Genomic DNA, 10,630 nt, shown 5'->3' on the forward strand with positions numbered 1-10,630 from the left:
TGTTACCTGAGAATACAAGTTATTTTGGAAAACGTCAACATATGGAATGTTGGTGAGTTCATAAGCATTGTTGTGACTAAAATGATTTGTATAGTTTGTAAAACCCAGAAAATCCGATATTTTCTGAAACGACATTAGTTTATCAAAGTGTGAAGATCCATAAGTTGATGCATGAATGATTTCAAAACATATATATATATATATATATATATATATATATATATATATATATATATATATAAAGAGGGTGTTTTGTATTATAGTTATGGAATTTTCGAACGAATAGTATTGATTTCCCCAGAAAATCCGATGTTTTCCGATGTCGAAAGATATAAGTGATTACTAACTTTTGTACCGTCATATCGAATGACTATTGATTACTCCACCTTGATTACTGTTGAATAACGTCCTAATTCCGTGTACCTATATTACTCATAAGCCTTAGCGAATGATGAGAAGATGAGCACTACGTCCTACTACTATCGTAAGTACCTTAGGCTGTCGGGGATGCGAAAGACGCGATGGTCCAACTCGCATTTGAATACTTTGACCTTACTAGCTTTACTAATGGGCCACTAGGGCCCTATAGCAAGTCCTTTTATAAAATATTGGGTCATAGAAGGCCCAATAACATATAAGCGTTATCCCTTTGGGCCCAAAGATCATGTTGATGGACTTGCAAGATCCAACAAGCATGATTTGACACTCTCAAGCCCAAAGTTTGTATATCTACTCATCTTAGGTATCGCGTATCTATTGAAGGGTTTGATTTAACGTTTGTTGGTTTGGTATCGATTCGAGACCGATCGATTCGTTTATCACGATATTTGGAGTTAAACGTGTATTCGTCTTTCGATTTGTCGGTAGTCGTGATTTTGTATTTTGACTTAATGAAATAGTTTGTTTAAAAGTAGGGATTTGACCTTTTCACTACCTTTCTTTTTATAAAATAACAATTTTAGTCTTTTAAATAAAAGAATTGCATTTTTAGTCCTTAAAACATTTTCTTGACACTTTTGCATCATAAATTTATTGAAATGATAGTTTTAACCCAAAAGTGATTTTGTTAACAGATTTACCCCTTCCAGAATGGTATTTCTCGGTTAAAACCCTATTTTTCGCAATTTTTACAGTTTTGGCCCAAAATCTAAAAACTTTACATTTTTTATCCTTTTTGGATATGAAAAGCATTTTTGACCCTTGAAATGGTTTTGTTACACTTTTTATCCCCTGTTTTGAATAAAGTTTCATTTCAGCCCCTTTAGTTGTCATTTTTCACAATTTTGGGCTTATTGGGCCAAAAATCCCAAAATTAGCCCATTAAGCTAAAAATTTACATTTCAAGTCCTTTGACAATTTTAATATTCAGAAAAACAACTATGGAAACTGTTTTGACTCTTTTGGCCCTTAAGAAACTGTGACTTGACAATTTTTAACCCAAGTTTTGTATTTTTGACAATTTAAGCCCAAAAATGGGTTTTATGTTGGAAATATGTTCATCATAATCTTATAAGTTATTATTCTTGACTTGTTTAGTGTAAAATAACTTAGATCATGTTTCTTTCCTTTCTCATGTCATAGATCTCGAGTATCACCCCTTTTTAGTTATATGTTCATCATAAAAACACACATACATGCATAAAATCACACATAGCATACACATACACATAGATCTACACATTTTCTTGTATTCTCCCCCATAAAACACATAAAAACCAAAAAGAGAGGGGTATGAAGCTCACTTGAGTTGTAGTTTCGGTTTTGAAGAGAGAAATGAAGAAAGTTTCGATCCTAGCAAGTCTTCTTGGAAGATCTCGAATTTAGAGGGTTCTAAGATGCAAGATCAAAAGTTTGAATAGATTTAGAAGAGATTTGTGATGAAATGAAGTAGCTAGATCATGGATCCAAGTAATATCTTACCTTAGATGATGTATTTGTGGAATAATCTCCTTGAAAGCTTCCTAAATCTCAAAAATTTGGTGGAGAGTGGAGAGAGTTTCCTTGAGAGAGTTTAAGTGAATTGTGTGTGTTTGTGTTGTGTTCGGACGAGAGAAGAAGAGAGAGGAAGAAAGATCTTTGATGGGATAGTTGCATGGAAATATGAGATGAATGCATGGAAATCCAAGAGATAATGGTGAGGTGGCTATCCTAAAGTCAACTCCTTCCTTTCTTTTGTGGTTTGGGCCGAGAATGGAGAGGGGAAGGAAAAATAATTGGGCCTTGTATGCTTAAGCCCATGTTATGGTTAAATTAGATGATTTTTGGCCCAACATAAATCAAAAAATGATTTTTATGACCTATTAGGGCTAAATTAAATTGGTTGTGACCCAATAAGGCCCATTAAAGTTAACCTAGTTTATTTTAGGCTTATAAGGCCCAAAATATTAAGTTTCATGTATATGGGTCCAATTAGGGCCCATTTGAGTGTTCTATGTCCAAGATAGTTAAATTGGAAGCTTATTGGTCCATTAGGTCCAATAAGGAAATCCTAGTCCAAAATGGACTTAAACCGGGATTTCAAGGGTTTCCAATTCTTTTGTTGACTATTTGTAGTGCTTGAATGAAGTATTTGATGAAGTTTTGTTGTTATTAAATAAGCATCATACATGCTTTCAGATTGTTGGCTCACAATTGACATAATTGTTGTAGTTACAAGGCACCAAAATTCCTAGTTGTGACACCTCCCAACTCATGACATCCTCAATCTTGGCCGGATCGACCAATATCCCATTCTGATTAACGAGGTGTCTCAGGAACTGGACTTCTCGTAACCAGAAATCACACTTGGAGAATTTGGCATAAAGCCTCTCCGATCTCAATACTCCAAGGATCTCCCTCAGGTGCTCCTCATGCTGCTCTCTGGTCCTCGAATACACTAGAATGTCGTTGATAAACACAATCACCGATCGATCCAACATCGGCCTGCATACTCGGTTCATGAGGTCCATGAACGCCGCTGGTGCATTGGTGAGCCCAAAAGGCATCACCAGGAACTCGTAATGCCCATAACGAGTCCTGAAAGCTGTCTTCTGGATATCCTCATCACGCACCCTCATCTGGTGATATCCAGACCTCAGGTCTATCTTGGAAAACCAAGACGCACCCTGCAATTGATCGAACAAATCGTCGATCCTCGGCAATGGATAATGGTTCTTGACCGTTAATTTGTTCAACTCCCGGTAATCAATGCACATCCCGTGTGAAACATCCTTTTTCTTAACAAAAAGGACCAGCGCTCCCCACGACGAGCTACTCGGTCGGATGAATCCCTTCCCCAACAGCTCCTGAAGCTGCGAGGATAACTCTGCATCTCCGGTCGTGCAAGGCGATAGGGTGCCTTGGCAATAGGTGCTGCCCCCGGAATCAAATCGATGCGATACTTCACCTGCCTCTCGGGAGGCACACCCGACAACTCCTCGGGGAAAACATCCGGAAACTCTCGCACTATCGGTACCTCACCGACAGAACTCGGCCTCTCTGTGGCAACTCGTGTATCCATCACATAGGTTACAAACCCTCTACAGCCCTGCTGTAGACTCTGTCTCGCTCTGGCGGCCGAACAAAATGCTGACCCAGATCGGGTACCCTCGCCATACACCGTAAGTACTCCCCCACTAGGGTCTCGTATGGTCACCAACTGTCGCTCGCAGTCTATAACAGCTCCAAATCGGCTCAACCAGTCCATGCCCACGATGATTCAGACATCACCCATCGCAATCGGTACCAGATCTATCGGGAACTCAACACCGAAAATCTCGAGTACACATCCCCGAATCACATCCGTAGCATACACCGCTCGCTCGTCAGCTATAGAAACTCGTAGAGGTCGACTCAACGCCTCTCGTCGGGTACTGATGTGCTGGCTAAACGCTAATGACACGAAAGATCGACTCGCACCCGGGTCAAATAACACCAAAGCAGGTACATAACTCACAAGAAAAGTACCTATGCATACCACAAAATAAGCACAAATATCTCAAACTCAGCATAAATAAATGAAAGAATACATACCAGCCACGACATCGGGCGCTGCGCGGACCTCCTCCGCTGACAACTGGAAGGCTCTCCCGCGAGCCTTCGGTGTCTCGGCCTTCGCCGGCCGGACCTCGGTAGCTCTAGCGGCAGGTGTAGATCCCTGTGCTGATCCCTGTAGTAGCTGCGGGCACTCGGCCTTCCGATGGCCTGTCTGGTTGCAATGAAAGCAAACCGAAAATCCCTTGGGGCAATCCCTTGTGAAATGCCCCTCCTTCCCACACTTGTAACACACCCCAGCTCTGCACACTCCCTCATGGCTCTTGCCGCAGTTCCCACAAGTGCGGCCCTTCGGACCTCCAGATCTCGAATCAGCGGGCTTCGCCCGCTTGGCTGCTGGCTGCGACTGCGCCGGTCGCCTGTCCCTCCTCTGAGACTTGGCCTCCTCCCTGGCCTGAGTCTCCAGCTCGATCTCCCTCTTCCGAGCATTTGTCTGGAGCTCGGCAAATGTCCGGTACGTCGAGTTCGCCACGAACTCACAAATGTCTCTCCTCAGTATGCTCAGATATCGGCTCATATGTGCCTGCTCGGTCGACACGTGCTCAGGGCAAAACAACGCCCTCTCATGAAACATCCTCGTAATCACTGTCACCGACTCAGTTCCCTGCTTGAGGGACAAGAACTCCTGTGTCAATCGTTCCCTCTCCACCGGGGGGAACATACTCATCTCGGAACATGGTGGTGAACCTCTCCCAGGTCACCGCTGTAATCTCTGCAGGAGTGAAGTCTGCCGTAACAAACTGCCACCAGTCCTTCGCTCCCAAGCGAAGCTGGTTCAGCGCGAACCGTACCCTCAGATGCTCCGGACAAGAACAGGTGTAGAAGCATCCCTCAATGTCAGAGATCCACCTCATCGCGGCTATCGGATCCTGAGTCCCATGAAACTCTGGTGGCTTCGTGTTGCTGAACTCTCGGTACAGCAACGAGTCACCCCCCTTGTGGCCTAGCAGCGGCGACGGCTGCGGTGGCTGCAGCAACAACAGCCTCGATAAGAGAAGCATCGTCAAATGTCTCAATCAAAGTGGTCTTGATAGACCCAAACATCTCAGGAATCTCCGCCCGTATGGCTGCGGCCACCTCCTCGTGAATCAACCTACATATCTCCTCATCACTGGTACCACTGGTACCACTGCCTCCTGGGTGGTGGCGCGTCCCAACCATGATGTCTCTGAAATACAACACAAAAGAAATCAGAGATTCGCTCGAGTATACTCGCACTCGATACTCAACCCTACTTGTTCTTTAGTACCCTAAGGATTCTTACTTGGACTGCTCACCGATCCGGTGTTTCCAGTAGTACGGGCCCTATACTACCTTCCACAACGCATCGGTATTCACCCGAAGTCCTCCTCCTAGGATCCCAGATCACAAGTACTCTATATCTCACTAACTCAGGCTATTCTTCGGTAGACCACTCATAAGCTCCTCGCTGCTACCTACTCACTCTCGAAGTATCTCATAGTAGCAGTAACTCCTAGGCTAAGGCATCACAAATCAGGCCCACTCTAGTCCTAACCATGAATACCTAGCCTACTCTAGCATGCATAACATATCACATAATATCTCATAACATATAATGTAAGGGTATTTTAGGAAATCACCGTTCGGGCGCTGGCTGATTGTACACACTGCTCTGTTCTTCTTTTCTCCAAAAATCTTTTACACTTTTAGAAAAATTGTTTCTTTTATGAAAAATTCTCTCAAATCCTCAGTTTGAGTTCAGATACGCCCGGAGGTGCATCTGAATCTCTCAAACCAAGGCTCTGATACCAACTTGTAACAACGTAAATTTTAAAACAATTTTTCATTTTTCAACATAATAAAAACATATATAATATTCCCAGAATCCCATGATCCAATGTCATCATAATAAAACGTATCCCATAATCTCAAAACATAACCCTCCGCCAGTGTGTACAAATCATGTCGGCGCCTTTCCGCGATCCTCGCTGGTACCTGAAACACATATCACATAACACGGTAAGCATAAATGCTTAGTGAGTTCCCCAAAATACCACATACAACACATAAGCCACTCGAGGCTATAACTCGGTATGACCTTCCGATCAATGTGTCTCAGCGGGACCCTCCAGTCCCGTAGCTCGTTGGACCCTCCAGTCCGGTCTAGCTCGTTGGACCCTCCGGTCCGGTCTAAATCGTTGGACCCTCTGGTCCGTCTATATAACACATAGCATACATATATCACAATGCACATAAACTCAAACATACACACAACTAATAAGACCCTCCGGTCTGCACATAGATACCACTCTAGGTAATGTATAGTGAGAAGACTCACCTCAGGTAACTCAAATAAACTCGAACTCGAAATACTGATCTAGCCTCCGCCTAATCATACACCTCATGATTTTGGTCTTAAATGGTTAAGACATAAGCTCATATTTCAGATCTGGCCATTCTAATACCTTTTAATCCATAAAGTCGAAACCTTTAAGCCTTTGCATGGCTGTAAAGGTCACTAATCACTCTAAACACCTTTCCTCTTTCCTCATTAAGCCCTTATCTCATGCATGACTTAATCTTCACGTCCAAGATTGGATTTTTATGGATCTATGAAACAATATACACTGAAATGGGGCAGATCTAGGCTTATGGAGACCATTTACTCATAAAGTCTCCACCTTTGGGACTAAAACCCTAGAAATGGTCCATAAAGCACAAATCCAAAAAGACTAGGAGAGCTTTGAGCTTTTTACCTCCAAGTGGTGCTCCAACCTCTGTAGAACTCGGATCTACTCTTATCCACCAACTTCTAGCTCCTAAAATGGCCTCATCTTCTCTTTCACCACCTTGAAATGGCACTTTAAAGCTTAGAACACACACACACAAGCTAGAAATGAAGGGTAGCTCTCTATTAGGGCTTCACTCTCTGAAATGGTGGCTGAGGATAAGGCGTTAACGTTCCTTTTATAGTGTACAAGCCACAAATTAGGGTTTGCATCTGGGCCCGCTACGCCCAGCGTAACCCTGGGTATGCCCAACGTACCTAGGCGAGTCCGCGTCCAACTTAAGCGCATGAGTACGCGCAGCGTACTCTTCAGTACGCCCAGCGTACTCATTTGCCTTAATATTTCTTTTAAGGGCCAAACTTGACAACTTGGAAAAGAAGAAGGGTTTAAGAGATGTACCTGAGTTTCAGGATGTTACAAAACAGGTCTGCAGAATTGAGAGAACAGACTTCTCAAGGTCTTGGGGAATTAATTGAAGTAACAAGTGAAAAGCACTCAAGGAGTTTGTTATCCCTATTACAGGGTATATACCATTTATGCGTAAGAGTCTCTTATTTTATTTTTTTCTTGACTTGTGTTTTCTACATTGATGATTCCAGACCTCTGATCTGAATCATTGGCGACCGATTCCCATGGCAAGTGAAAAGTGGTATTTTGTCAACTTTGACCATCATAATAGCAAAAGGTGGGATGGCTCTTAAACCTATGGTAAAGAAACTAATAAAAGTATGTTGATATTTTTGCATTGGAAGATGTGAATATTGAAGTTGAATTTGGGAATTTACTTTTTGCAGGATAAGGAGAATTGAGTGACATTATTCAGATGTGCTAGTAAGGAAAGGCAAGACAAAGTGATGTGAACTCATGGGTGGTTCAAATCATGGGGAGATTAGATGTGGCTATGTTTAATGCTATTCTTCGGGAATCTGCTGATGAGGCTCCAACTGATCCTTTATCAGACCCAATCAGTGATGCAAGAGTTCTTCCTGTTTCATCAGGAAAACCAAGCTTTGGGGTCGGTGCACAACTCAAAAATGCAGTAAGTCTCTATCAAACACAAGTGATGATGAACTTGACGAGCTGAGTTCCCCTTTCACTGTTATCAATATCATTGATGCTTCTTCTGCTACAACAACACCAATACCTAGCCCTACCCCTAGATGGAGATCAATATCATTCGGTATCAACTACTTAAAGAGGTATAGATGAATAGTGACTGAATACTCATTCAAACTAAAAAAACTCTACAATATTATTGTATATACTTACTTGCAAATAAAGTGAAACTGAGTGGGCGGATTACATTTTCTTTTGTTATCGGGTGGGTGGGTGAAAGTTAGTGCTAAGACCATTTTTTGCTAATGTGTATCTTATTTGCAAACGTGTAATGTTCAATGCATTATTCCATTGTTGGCTTTTGGGTGTAAAACTAAGGTAAGGTGATTAAATAGTGGCAAAGGGCAATAAACTCATTGTAGATAGTTTTTCCGTTTTTGTGGAAAAAAAATTATTTGTCAATTTTCAACGTAAATAAGTAAAAGACAGGTTATCTAAAACATAAATTAATTTGTATTATATCAAAATATAAATAAAAATAGGTAGGTCTTAATACCTTTAAGCTAATTTTCTAATTTTCTAATTTTTTGATTTTCTTTAATAAGTACTAAAATACTTGAGATGTATCATTCTTGACCCTCTTGATATGTTGCGGTTGTTTTTTTTGTTTTTTCTTTTCTCCTAAGATGTGTACAAAAATCATTTGATATTAATGATTTACTAATTCTGCATTTTTCTTTTTTGCAGAGGATGATACAATTATAGATGCTGAAATCAAAGTACCAATTATGATTGCCTTTCATCAGCATATCTATGATCGTGATTGGCACTTTGCATGTGAGTACTAGGCTGTGTTTGGTGTGTTGGAATTGGAATTGGAATTGGAATGGAATGGTGCATTCCCTTAGAGTGAAAAAAGAATTGTTTGTTAGGGGCATTTTTTCCATTCCATCATGTCATAGAATGGAATTGCAATATAACTCGTTTTTGCTTATGTAATTTTAATGACTCAAATCATTTCTAAAATCTTTATGATTATAACCAATTTACAAATTTATTTTCTAAATTTCCAGCCTTTGTTCACAAGATATGTCAGCTAATGCTAGTTTATTTTTTTTTCCTGAAGGTGGTACAAAGGAATACAAGGTTCTCATGGACCAAGTTCCATCACGTTTCTGCTGCCTTTCTGGAGCTTAAGAAAGGGTAAAATTTACATATAAACTAATGCTTTTGGATATTTTATCATCAAAAAGTATTAGTGGATAATGAATTAAAGCAAGCAATTAAACAAGTGATATTCTTCTTGTCATCTTCCTTGGTTTTCAATTTGTATTACATATTTGTATGATAAATATGCATCTAGCAAGGATCGATCTAGAATATTGACAAAAAGAATAATAATAGTGTTAACAATAATAATAGTTACGATAATAGCTTTTACATATTGTAAATAATCTTGGCTCTAATCATTGATCTCATCATATATCCTGTAATTAAAGTTATATAGACTAAATGAAACCAAACTGGTGACATGATTTTAAAATAACGATAGCTAGTTGTATTCTGGTTTCAATTAATACCTATGATTTGGTTGAATTTGTGTCGTCTATTGTGAGTAGTAGCAGCACACTTTTTTTTCTATGATATGCTTTACTTTTATTTTTATTCAAAAAACATTTTTGAGTTGGTAGATCAACCACGCACTTACTAGCCTGGGTTAGAGTCCATATCAGAAAAAATAAAAATAAAAAAATAAAAATAAAATCATATATATTTCAGAACGTTAATTAGACAATCTAAAATCATATATACCCCTCTGTTCCTAAAACATGTGCTTATATTTCATCTTCAGGAATTGATGTGCTTTTTTATCAAAAAAAAAAGGTTGAATATTGCATGGAAATTCCTTTAGAACTTATTTGGTATGCCTGATAATTCTATATAAAAACTGTATTTGTTATTTAGTCAATTATTTTATTGAACAATTTAGTTGTTAAAAGTAAGCATGTCCCCTTGTTCACTTTCATTTTCATATTTTGTATTTGATTCTTTTTGGTTTATATTATGTAAAATGAAGCAGTATAATATAATAGAATAGAAAGTGTTGCTTTTTTTGGGGGAAAGTAGCACTATTTCACTCTTTCATATTAACTTTTATAATCTACATGTGTATTAAATTTTAATATTTTATACAGGTATGGGCTGTATTGAAGCTTGGATTCTTGGAAAAGGGTATGTTACTACATGTGTATTAAATTTTAATATTTTATAACATAGATTGATGATGCTTAAAGCCTTTCTGAATACTAATGTGTTGATGATGAAAACAGATATCATGTGGAAACAGAAGCATAACAATAAGAAGTAGAAACAAGAAGGTGTTCCTTAATAGCAATGCATTATTAGGTTATATAGTTAGGGAAAACCTCTTATTAACAATGTACAATCGGATCCCCTTAATACCAATGTATTACAATTTTTTGACATGATGTTTGATGGGTTTTAGGTAAAACAAATAAACCAGAAAATAATTCCTAAGTTCACATGCAACCTACTTTGGATCTATGTTTTAACTATTGAACATACAACTTTGAATTGCAAAACAAGAACCCTAGAGGAGGAGGCTATTTTCGAAAATAGTAAACTAGGGTTTAGGAGTTACATACCTTTCAATTGAATATAGCAAACAATTGATAATTCCCTTGATCTTGATCTTGATCTTCTTGGAAGCTTAGCACCACAAGTGTAATGCCTCTAATGGAATCACACCCAAGAACTAGCAAGAAGGAAAG

This window comes from Lactuca virosa, chromosome 4, assembly GCF_052849685.1.
Source record: "Lactuca virosa cultivar CGN04683 chromosome 4, Lactuca_virosa_CGN04683_v6, whole genome shotgun sequence".
In the NCBI taxonomy this organism is placed as follows: Eukaryota; Viridiplantae; Streptophyta; class Magnoliopsida; order Asterales; family Asteraceae; genus Lactuca; species Lactuca virosa.